Source organism: Tamandua tetradactyla, chromosome 11 (genome assembly GCF_023851605.1).
Source record: "Tamandua tetradactyla isolate mTamTet1 chromosome 11, mTamTet1.pri, whole genome shotgun sequence".
In the NCBI taxonomy this organism is placed as follows: Eukaryota; Metazoa; Chordata; class Mammalia; order Pilosa; family Myrmecophagidae; genus Tamandua; species Tamandua tetradactyla.
The window spans coordinates 41510855-41523497 of NC_135337.1; positions in this window are offsets into that span (position 1 = coordinate 41510855).

Sequence of the window (12643 nt, forward strand, 5' to 3'; positions counted from 1 at the left end):
TGGAAGTATCATCTACAATTATTTGGCCATAAGTAAAGAAGATTGACCTTCATAATGTGAGTGAAACTTATCCAATCAGTTAAAGGTTTTAACAGCAAGTACTGAGAGTTCCTGAGGTCAGAAGAATTTCTGCTTCAAGACTTAAATTTTGACTCTTGCTGGAATTTCCAGTATGCCAGCTTCCACTGGAGGAATTCAGATTTAGGACTTCAACATCAGCTTCCCTGGAATTTCCAGCCTGCAGCTTAACCTACAGATTGCAAACTTGCCACCCCTTTCAGTCTTGTGAGCGAATTTGTTATAATAAATCTCTTTACATACATACATACACACATATACATATATGCATCCACAAACACACACATCTATCTTGTTGGTTCTATTTCTCTGGAGAACTTTGATGGATACAGACCAATTAAAAAAACTAATTATGTCTACTCCCATCCCCCCTCTGATACTACCTATTCTCCTACTATGCTTTATCATTCTCCAAAGCACATATCTCCACATGATATATATTTACTTGTTTATCTGTTTATTCCCTCTCTCCCTTCACTAAGATGTAAACTCCATGAAGACAGATATTTTACATTTTCTTCACTTTTGTATTCCCACAATCTAGAATAATGCTTGGCATATATTAGGATGCTTAATACGTTTGTTGATTTAATTGATGAATGAATGCTTCACTGTCTCTTTTACTATTCAGTCCATAGAATGTAAGAGGGCAGGTATTATATGCATTTTATTCACTATTATAATAAATAATATTTATTTAATGAATAAGTGGATGAATAAATGAAAGTATTTTACCTTGAGTTTGAGTACAGTGTTTGTTGCATGGTATTCATTCATATGTCTACCTGAGGAAAGACTGCTCTGGGAAGAGGGAATAGCAAAGACTCATAGATATGTGTACATTCAACATATTCAAGGAACAGAAGAGGCCAACGTGGATGGAATTAAAAGAAAAAATGGTAGAAGTTGAGTTCTGAGAGATAATTGGGGTATATTACTTAGAGTCTGGTAGGCCATTTGAAGGAGTTTGACTTTAGCAGGAATAGGTAAACACTGGAAGATTTTGAATATAGAGTTCTGAGTGGAGAAAATTATACAGGGAAAGGATTCTGGAAAACTGCAGAGGATTCCCTTTGATTATTCAGCAGAGCATTGATTGTCACAGGCACCTGAGGCTAGATAAAAAAAATCTTCAGGAAGGTTTAGCAAGAACAGTACCTGGTGCCCACAAAAGTCTAGGAACAGGGTGGGCCATGGTGGCTCAGTGGCAGAGTTCTCGCCTGCCTTGCTGGAGACCCGGATTTGCTTCCCGGTGCCTTCCCATGTGGGGGGGAAAAAAAGTCTAGGAACACCCAGAATGAAAAACTTCATATTTCTAAATATAACTGCAAAACTTATCCCATGGCTACATGTTCCTCTGTTCCCATCTAAGAAATCTTTAAAGCAAAATCTGTAAGGATTAAACTGTTTTAAGTAAATTAGCTGCATTGGAGAAAAAAGCTTAAGGATATTTATAGGAATACAAAAGAATCCAATAGCAAACAAGATAAAAATCACAGTGTCTAGCATCTAATCAAAGATTATCAGTCATGAAAAAAAGCAGTAAATTATGATGCTTAGTAAGGAGAAAACTCAATCAGACAAAACCACCCTAGAACTGATACAGATGTTAGAATTGTAGATAAAGATACTAAAAGCTATCATAGTTGCATTGCACTTGTTCCAAAAGTTAAATAGAAACATGGAGAATATGAGGAAATTGTCCCAAATCTAACTTCCAAGATAAGAATGTCTGACCAAGAGATTAAAAATACCCTGCATACGATAAGCAGAAGATTATAACAGTTTTTCAACAGTTGAAAGTTATGATCCTTAAGGACCCTTTCTGGATATTTTCCTCTACCACTCCACTCAAGAAATTTAATGTCACACATATACTGTATATAACTTTTTGCTTCCTAAGAACCAATTTTTGCTCCCTTGGGCATAATATTTCCTCCATTGACAATGCATGTATTAGACATCACAGTTAAAAAGCTAAAGATCTAGTAATAGAAATGATCCAAATGGAACATACAGAGAAGAAAGAATTTTTTAAAAATGAAATGTGCATCAATGAGTTGTGGGACACATTCAAGTGGCATAATAGACATATAATTGGAGTTCCCAAAGGTCTTGAGGGATAAAGGGAGAGACAAAAATAGCCAAAGAAGTAATGAGTGAAAATTTTCCAAATTTAATGAAAATTGTAAAACCATAGATTCCAAAGCTTATTAAACCCCAAGTACCAGCAACATGAAGAAAACTATACCAAGGGCTATCATAATCAAATTACTCAAAACAAAAGTGTGAAAATTAGAAACTGGAAAGATTTTGAGGGAGAACAGCCCTCCATAAGACTACCTTTACTTCTGACATCAATTGGTAGATCAGTAGGTTATCTAAACCACCCTCAGGTTTGAAAATGTAATAGAAGGACTCACAGAACTCATTGGAAGTTATTATACTCCTGGTTTATCACAAAGAAAAGATACAGATTTAAATGAGTTAAGAAACGTAGCTCATAGAACAGAGTCCAAAGAAGTACCAAATGTGGTATCTCTGCTGTCCTCACTTGTAGAGTCAGTATGCATCACTTTCCCAGTATCAATGTGTGACAATTTGCACAATGTTGCAATCCAGGGAAACTCATCTAAGTTTTGATGTTTAGAATTTTTACTGGGGCCCCATTATGTAGGCGTAGTTGATTAATTTATTACTCACACAGTTTATCCCATTCTCCAGACCAACTAATGCCATGTGATCCAAAGGTCTGACTCTAGAGCACATTATTGGTCTTTCTAGTGATCTGCTTCCACTATAAATCATACTGTTAGCCTATCCAGGGTGACTTAAGGCCCTCAGGCAAACAAAGACACTCCTATCAAGCATAATGTTCCAAAGGCTCAGAGATTACTTCCTATACATGAAGGCAAAGGCCAAAACTCTTTTTGGGTAAGTTAAGTTCTTTACTACACAAAGAAATAAACAGATCTTTAAAGTAGCCAGAGTGAAAACCAAATAAACCACACATTAAGTACAGAAGAAAAAAGATAAATATGCAACATTGATTTCACTGGAAACAATACAAATAAGACAGTGGTGCACCATTTTAATAGCATTGAAAGAAAACAACTTCTGAACTTAAGTTAATATACCCAACAGAAATATCTTTTAAAAAATGAAGGCAAAAATAAAGATTTTTCTCTGATATACAAAAGCTGAAGGAATTATTTGCCATAGACATGGACTATAAGAAATGTTAAAGAAACTCCTTCAAGCAAAAGGAAAATGTAACCAGATGGAAATATGGTTAACACAAAGAAACAAACAGCACCAGAGATGGTAACTACATGGGTAAATTCCGAATGTATTTTATCATTATATAAATAGCTTTAAATGCAATTGAATGCTATTATTGTTGTTTAAACAGTCAACATTTATTTATATGAGTAAGTAAAGTGTATGACCACTTTAGTATAAAGGCAATGAGGATGGAAATGAAAGCATACTACTGTAAGTTTCAAACTGTGTGTACAGTGGTATAATGTCACATAAAGGTAGACTAATTTCATGTGTCAACTTGACTAAGTCATGGTGTTCCATTTTTTTGTCAATCAGGTACTGGCCTGATTTGTTACTGTGAGCATATTTAATAGGGGGGTTTACACCTATAACCAGTTGATTGCATCTGTAGCTAACTGAATCTACAATAAACAAAGAAGATAGACCTCAGCAATGAGGGGAGTCTCCTCACCTAATTCATCCTTAAAAGCCATAACTGAAATTTTCAGAAAACAGAAAGAATAATATCTGCTTTGAATTCAGTCATCTAGCTTCTGGGGAATAAAGGCATCAACAAGAGGATACCTTTACTAAAGAAAGGTCAATTGTTTCCTGGATTTCTTTGTCACATGGGAAGGCACATGGAGACATATACTGGCCCTTTGCTCCCTAGTTTTGTTGCTTTCAACTCGCGGTTCCAGTGGCCTCCTCTCTGAGCTTCAGTTGCTCTGTAAGCATATCCAAATGTCTGACACTTGGTTTCATCTTTCTGCTCTCTGTGTTGGCTCTCCAAGCATCTGCAAATGTCTATGTCTGAGCTTTCCCCAAAAAGTTTCCTCTTAAAGGAATCCAGTAAGCTAATTAAGACCCACATTGAACGGGCAGGTCCATGTATCTATGGAAACAACTTAATCAAAAGATCATACTCATAATAAATCTGCCCACTAAAGATTGGATTAGGATTAAAATAACATGGCTTTTCTGGGGTACATAACAGTTTCAAATGAACACAGCCTTTATCAGAGTTGCCAGTCTTTAGTCTACCCTACAGAATTAAGGAACAGAAGCAAGCTAGAAAGCCAATAGCAAAATGATAGACTTGAATCTAACCATATTGATCATCACATTATATGTAAATGGTCTAAACCCCTTAATTAAATGGCAGAGAATTTCAGATTGGATGAAAAAGAAAGACCTAACCATGTACCATCTATAAGTAGGCACTTTAAGGAGAAAGGAACAAATTAATTTAATGTAAAAGGATGGAAAATAATGTACCATAATGGCATTAATCAAAAGAAGGCTGCAGGGGGTGGTGCAACAGTGGCTCAGTGGCAGAATTCTTGCCTATCATGCTGGAAACCCAGGTTCGATTCCTGGTGCCAGCCCATGAAAAAAAAAAAAAGCCAGGGCTATTTCAATATCCAACAACAAAGATATCAGACCAAAAAATATTACCAGAGATTAAAAAAGTACATTTCTTAATGATAAAGATGTAAATCCATCAAGAAGACATAACAATCCTAAACATTTGTGCTCTTAATAACAAAGCTTCAAAACACATGAAGCAAAACCTGATAGAACTTCAAGAAGAAATAGACAAGTTCACAATTATATCAAGAAATTTCAACACTGTTCTCTTAAGAAATAATAGGATAAATATACATAAAATCTATAATAATGTGGAAGATTTGAACAATCCAATCAACCAATTTGACCCAATTGGCATTGATAGAATGCTCCTACCCCCCTTCACCCAACAATAGCAGGATACACATTCTTTTCAAGTGCACACAGAAACTTTAGCAAGACAGATTAGATTTTAGGCCATAAAATAAGGTTCCGTAAATTTAAAAAGTTTCATATCAAGCAAAATATTTTGTTTGATCATAATGGAATAAAATTAGAAACTAATAACAAAAACACCTCTGAAAAATCCACAAATATTTGGAAACTAACACTTCTAAATAATTCATGATTAAAGAAGAAATCAAAAGGGAAATTAGAAAATATTTGAAGTAAATGAAAATGAAAGCACAACATATCAGCATTTATGAGATGATACTAAATGAGTACTTGGAAGGAAATATGTAGCACTAAATACCTATATTAGAAAATAAGATTAGTCTCAAATCAATTATTTCAACTCCTATCTTAAAAATGAGAAAAAGAAAAAAAAAGTTAAACTCAAAGTTAGCTGAAGAAAAAAATAATTATCAAATAACTATCTGAATTAAGGAGGAAATAATGCAAACTATTTAAATCCTTTCAGAGAAATTTAAATTGATACCACTTCTCAATTAATTCTATGAGGCCAGCATTTTCCTTGTGCCAAAACCAAATACCTTATAAAAAGAAAAACTACAGACCAATATTCCTCATGAACATACATGCTGAAATTCTGAACAAAATTTTAGCAAATCAGGTCCAACATTATACAAAAAGGATAATACATCATGACTATGTATGATTTTTCTGAGATGTAACATTGAATTAACATTTAGAAAAAAAGTAAACTAGAAAAGGAAATACTGTATAATCATCTCAATAGATACAGAATGAACATTTGACATCAATTTCTGATAAAAATTGCAAACTAGGAATAGAAAGGAACTTCTACAACCTAATAAAGGGCATTTACCAAAATCCTATGGGTTACATCATACTTAATTTTGAAATACTGCATGTGTTTGCTTTAGACAAGGAGTAAGGATAAGAATGGCTGAATTGATCCTTCTATTCAACATCATGGCAGACATTCTAGCCAGTCCTTTAAGAAAGAGAAAGCATCACCACCTTGAAAGAGAAGAAAAATTAATTTATTTACTGATAACCTGATCATTTAGGTAGAAAACCAGATAGAATCTAGAAAAAAAACTACTAGAATTTAAAACTAAGTTTAACAAGTTTGCAAGATACATGATCTGTATACAAAATTAATTCTTCTATGTGCTAGCAACAAATAATCAGAAATGAAAATTTTTTAAAAATACCATTTATGATAGTATCAAAAAATGAAATCCTTAGGGATAAATCTAACAAAAATATACAAAATCTGTGCACTGTAAATTATAAACCATTGCTGAGAGAATAAAAGAAGACCTAAATAATTGGAAATATTTGCCTTGATAACGTGTCAGAAAAACATAATATTGTGAAAATGTCAATTCTCCCAAAATTTATCTCTAAACTCAATGCAATTCCAATAAAACCCCAGCAAGCTATTTTATAGAAATTGACAAAATGATTTAAAAATTCGCATGGAAATGCAGAGAACCTAGAATAGCCAAAACAAGAATAAAGTTGTAAACAAGAACAAAGTTGGAGTACCAATACTACATGATTTAAAGACTAATGATAAAGCTATAGTAATCAAAACAATGTAGTATCAGTATAAATGGCAAGATACAAATCAGAATAGAGAGCCCAGAAATAGATTCATATATGGGTAATTGATTTTTGACGAAGGTGCAAAGGCAAAAAGACAAAAGTCTTTTCAACAAATGGTGAAGGAACAATTGGATATCCATATAAAAAAAAAAGAACTTGGATCCAAGCCTTGTACCATATACAGATATTAATTTGACTTGAGTCATGGATCTAAGTGTAAAACACAAAACTTCAGAGGAAATCTTTCTCATCTTGAGTTAGGCAAAGGTTTCTTATATAAAGCACTGAGAGCATGATCCATAAAAGAACAAACTGAACTTCATCAAAATTAAAAACTGCTCTTCAAAACGCTTGTTAAGAAAATGAAAAGGGAAGCCACATACTGGGAGAAAATACTTGTAAGTCATATGTTTGATAGAAGACTTGTATCCAAGATATATGAGGAAATCTCATAACTCAATATAAAAAAATTCAATTAAAAATAGGCAAAAGATTTGAACAAATACCTACCAAAAAAGATGTATGGTTGGCAAATAAACATGTGAAAAGATACTCCACATCATTATTCATTAGGAAAATGCAAATTAAATACACAATGAGATACCACTGCACACCTATTAAAATTAAAATGACTGATCACATCAAGTCTTGGCAAGGATGTGTAGGAACTGGAAACTCTCATATACTGCTGTTGGGAATGTCAAAAGGTACAACCACTTTGGAAAACTATTTGGCACCCTTAGAAATTTAAACGCACACTTATTGCATGACCCAGCCAATTCCACACCTAAATATTTAGCCAAGGGAAACAAAAGAATATGTCCATAGAAACACTTGTACATGAATTTTCATAACAACTTTGCTTGTAACAGCAAAAGATAGGAAACAATTAAAATGTTCACATTAATAATGAATGGATAAACACATTTGCATATACCCATTCATTGGAAGAGTACTCAGCAATAAGATGTAAGGAAGTATTGATAAGTGCAAAGACATGGATAAATGTCAAATTAATTGTGCTGATGTAAGGAAGCCAGAGACTAAAGAGTATCTAGTATATAATTGCATTTATATAATGACCTAGAAAATGCAAACAAATCTATTGGGACAGAAAGCAGATCAGTAGTTACTTGGCAAGGGATGGAGGGAAAGTGTGAGGGACAGGAGGGAGGTATTACAAAGGGACTTGAAGAAATGTGGATAATGGTTTCAGGTGTGTATGCATATGTGAAAATTTGTCAAATGGTACACTTTAAATTTGTGCAGTTTATCATACATCACTTATACTATAATTAAAAAAAAAACAAAAAAAGAGAAGGAACTCTGGTTTAAGCTCTTAGAGCAATGGAGTTGCCATTAACTGATATGGGGATGCCTGAGGTTAGGGTAAGTTTGAGGGAAGAACAAATTTCAGTCTTGGACATGTTATATTTAAGAGGTTTATTATACATCCAAGTGAGATATAAAATGCGCAGCTGAAAATACAAGAGTGGAGTTAAAGGGAGAGGTTTATGCTAGAGATAAACATGGGAATCATTGGCATTTAAATAGTATTGAAAGCCTCAGTAGTCACTCAGTGGATATTTATGATTGCTTTGGGAGCCACATTCTGAATCAGCCAACATTTACTGACCATCTACTACACTTTGCTAGATAAAATTGGGGGAACAATGATGCAAATACTATATTCTTACTATAATATGTAACTTACACTGTTCTGTAAATGATTTGTGTATGATGCTTCCTTTATCTTCCCCATGAGAAGTCACTTTTTTGGGTCTCCTTTTTTTAAAATTGTGTTTTTGTCTGCTTTGGATGTCTACCAAAGCTCCACAGGACTGTGCTTTCTTAGGGAGCTGAGGGTCTCTATCAAAGCACTTACTTTAGTAAGCCAGTTTGAAAGCTAGTGCTTAAAAGTTCGTGCTAATGACCTGGTAATTGTTTTAATGGATTTTCAATGAAGTGTGAAGTTCTTTGCTGACTTCCCCACAAAGTGTAAAGTATGGTAAAGTATGTGAGAGAGCTAGTCTCACCCCTGTGAATTTCTATCTGTTTACTGAATCAAGAAACAAGTTGTATTTCTAAATACAACTTTGGGTACTTTATAAACACAAATCCTCTTTGGTATTGTGAGCAAACAGCCTTTCTTCATTTTGTTTAGTGGTTGGGTTGGGGCAAATTCAGGCTGCTTTCAGAAGTGCCTTCCGCCACTCCTGGAAGGAAAGACCTGAGCAGATTCTATCACAAGAGCTCTGAAGAGGCCAGCCTGTATTTCTAGTAGCTGTCTTATGCAAGACTTTGTCCTGTCTCTCACCTGAAAGGAAACAAATGCATCTCTAGGCTTTTTCACTTCCCATTCCTCAAATACATTTTCTTTAGAGGATCAAATGTTTCAAATGCGGCCTCCTAATTCCCTGTGAAAGAACATTTCCCTATAATTGACATAAGAGCATTTAGTTAGATTTTCTGCTGTTAAGCTCAGGTGTGCATTTACATTAACCCAGAAATGGTTTAGGACAAGAAATCTTTCCTACAAAGCTGAAGGGTTAGAGAATGCATAGTCTTGTGTGTTTTGAAATCTTTTTTCTTTGTTTGGTCGCTTCTAATGGATCTGGAGGGCACAGAATGGTCTCATATTGTTTCTTACTTGAGTCTCTAAAGCTTATAACCTAGTGGTTCTATAGAATAAATACCACTAAGAGTACTCTGAAGTCACTGAATTCAACTTTATGGTGAAATTCAGCCCAGGGCAAGGCTGATGTGCTTTAAGACCTAGTTAACTTTCAAAGTGATATTATGGATGTATCAGTGTCATGAATCTGAACTCAGGTTCAGTGCTGCAGCAAATTAACAGAGTGACAGCTTTGGATTGGATTCCTTGGAAACAGACACTGAGATGGAGATTCACGTACAGAAAGTTTAGTGGTGAATACTCTCAGGAATGTCACCCATTAGGGACTGAGGAAAGCAGGATGAGACAGAAGGAAAAGTTGAGCTACTGTACAGTTGTAACAGAGGCTTTAGTCAATCCCATGGGGAGTTCTAGAACTGGTATGTCCTTATAGAGTTGTGCTAAACAGAGGCAAGATGGTTGGGAATGTTTCTTTGATTGGTCACTCACTGTGGGTTGCTCCTAGGGAGAAAGTGTAACCTTGGATATGGGAGCAAATTTTAGATTGGGTGCAGCAGCTAACCATCCATAGCCAGCACCTCTGGCAGCTGGGGGAATGGAGAGAGGGGCTGTGTACTACAGCACCCTTACTAAGACAATAATGCAGGGCAAGATTAAAATCTAGCTGAATCAGTAACAGCAGTGCAGTTTCATTTTGCTTTGGAATTGTCAGCTTATTTTGCATTAAACATTTTAAAACAATAAACTTATTGAGGACTGATTCTGAGCTGTACTCTTCCAGATACCATAGTTCTTTTAACTCACACAGTAACCCCGTGAGGTAGGTATTATGTTATCATTTTTATTGAAAAGTATTTCTCAGAGAGATAAAATAAATTGCCTGGAGTCACTTAGCTGGTCCTTGGTTCCACAACATCTGTTTATTTTCTCCAAGTTACACTGTTGGTCCTGCCCAGCCAGATTGAACTTTGCTTCCCAAATATATTTAGCTTTTCCCAGCTTCTTTGCCTTTGTATGATGTTGTTCACTCTCCCTGGGATGTACTGCCCTGCTTGTCTGCCCATCAAACATCTATTCATGCTTCAAGATTCATTCTTTTGGGAATTAAAAAAAAAGTATCAATTCCTTTGGGAAGCTTTCCTAGATTTCCTCACAAATAGTTGCTCTTTCTTCATTTAAGATCTCAGAACATCTTGTACACACTACCCAGTAGATAATTATAATGTCTTCCTTAAATGAAGGCATGAGTTCACATTTTCAATCATGTTGCTTTGTGTTGAAATTTGCCTGACGCATTTCTTCCAAAAAGTGGCTCAATCTCTGGAACTTCTCTTGTTTCTCTGTAGTTCCCTCTGAAGCTACGTTGTTTGGCATATACACACAGAAGCATATCTCTTGGCTGATCAAGTTGAGTATCATCACAGCAAGGGTTGCATGCTGATAGATTTTCTACTTCAGATTTTCCACATTTGTTGTTGAATTTGTTTTGCATTTATTGTTCAAGATCAAGTACCCTTTTACCCCTTTGATGACATTGATAAAAAAAGATGTGTGTTGTCCAGAGCCTTGGAACATTTTAGATCCTACTGCTCTGCAACATTGGTGTAAATCCATGAAGAGGGACACCATCTCCTAAAAGAGGTCAAACCATCTCCTAACACAGGCCCATGAGCTGACTCAGGAACTAAATTTATTTGATTTGGCACTTAAAGCACTTTTTAAGAAAAATCAAGATTGAACCTATTTGGAAGACTATTTGCTTACCAGTTCTGCAAAGTTCCCACTGCTCAGTATTGTCTTACATCTATAGTGCTTCATTCATTTATGCTACATGCTTGTCTCCTAAAGACATTTGCATTTGAGATTCTTGGTTCTGGTCTAACCACCTCTATTTGCAAAAGGATAAAAAGTGGCCCAGTGAGAAATCTCATAGGGCCCAAGGATGTGAAACTCATATGGTGACACCCAAATTTTGTTCACTGACTAGTATTTGATTCCACACTTAGGATATATGCTCAGTCTGTTTGCATCCAAAAAGTATAAAGGATATTTGGATTCAGTTGTCTACTTTTCACTTTCCTTCTTGTGGAGCTTCTAACACACTGATAGGATATCTGGGACTATCCTATGGGGATATATAGGGAGGAACAATGTGACAGCAATTCTCAGCACTAGTTTTACTGATGAAAAATCTGAGGTTGAAAGTAAAGATGCACACTGTTAAATGACCTTAGGGACCTATAAACTTACATTAAGTGTCTACAGCTGTGCTGGTGTGACCCATGCCCTAGAATCCTTTCCATATCTTCTTTTGTGTTCACTCCCAGAAGGAACTAACCCAGATGCTAAAGCTCCATGATGAGCCCAGACCAAGTAGCCCTGTTCCCAAGTTACTGAGTTGGAAATGGATTTTTCTGAATGAAAAGCACATGTAGACACAAACTTCTAAGTACTCTGTAGCAACTTTGAACAAGACTGATAAAAATCTACTCTCATTTATTAAATATTATATTTAATTACAATATATAATTATATATTAAAATTATAAAGCTCTATTATATAGCTTTAACTCTTTACATTGGCCATTTAATCATGAACAAAGCCAGCTCTTTTATCATGGAATAATCTTTTCACCTTTCATAAATGCTTCTGGGCAGACAAGCTGGTCATTGTCTGGAAAATTTCTTCCATTGGATCGCTTTAAGCATGGATTTGAAATAACAACATATACTGGAAAGTGGCTTTCTGCTCAAGTTGGCCTCCACTTTGTGTTTTGCTGGGGTGGTCTGGAAGGGTGCACTGTAGATCAAGTGCAAAGAGAGAGTGAGGCCAGCTTCATCTCCTCTCATACTTGACCTAACACTAGTCCTGAATGCTTCCAGCACATTCTTCTATCTGCCTCGTCTATCTGGTTCACTAAACTGATTTCTTTTGATGACAAAGCTCTTTCTAAACTGTAAATTAATTATCTATGCATCTGCCATTCAATTCATTATGGTACTATTCACTAGAGTAAAAGGGTCAGTGGAAGTAAGTGGGTCTATGGGAATAATTAATGAGGATCTCAGAAGTGATAATTTACAACTTAGGAATGTCTTAAGTACTGAGAGGGAGAGGCTGACCTTCTATGCCTTATCATACATTTCTTACCACTGACCTTACAGAACAAATGGAACTAAATCACTGTTAATGCTGAACCTTTCATTTTTTCTCATAGTCATGTCTCTCCTCTCTAGTGCTCACACGCATAAATGTACTGCCCCTTAAATATTAATC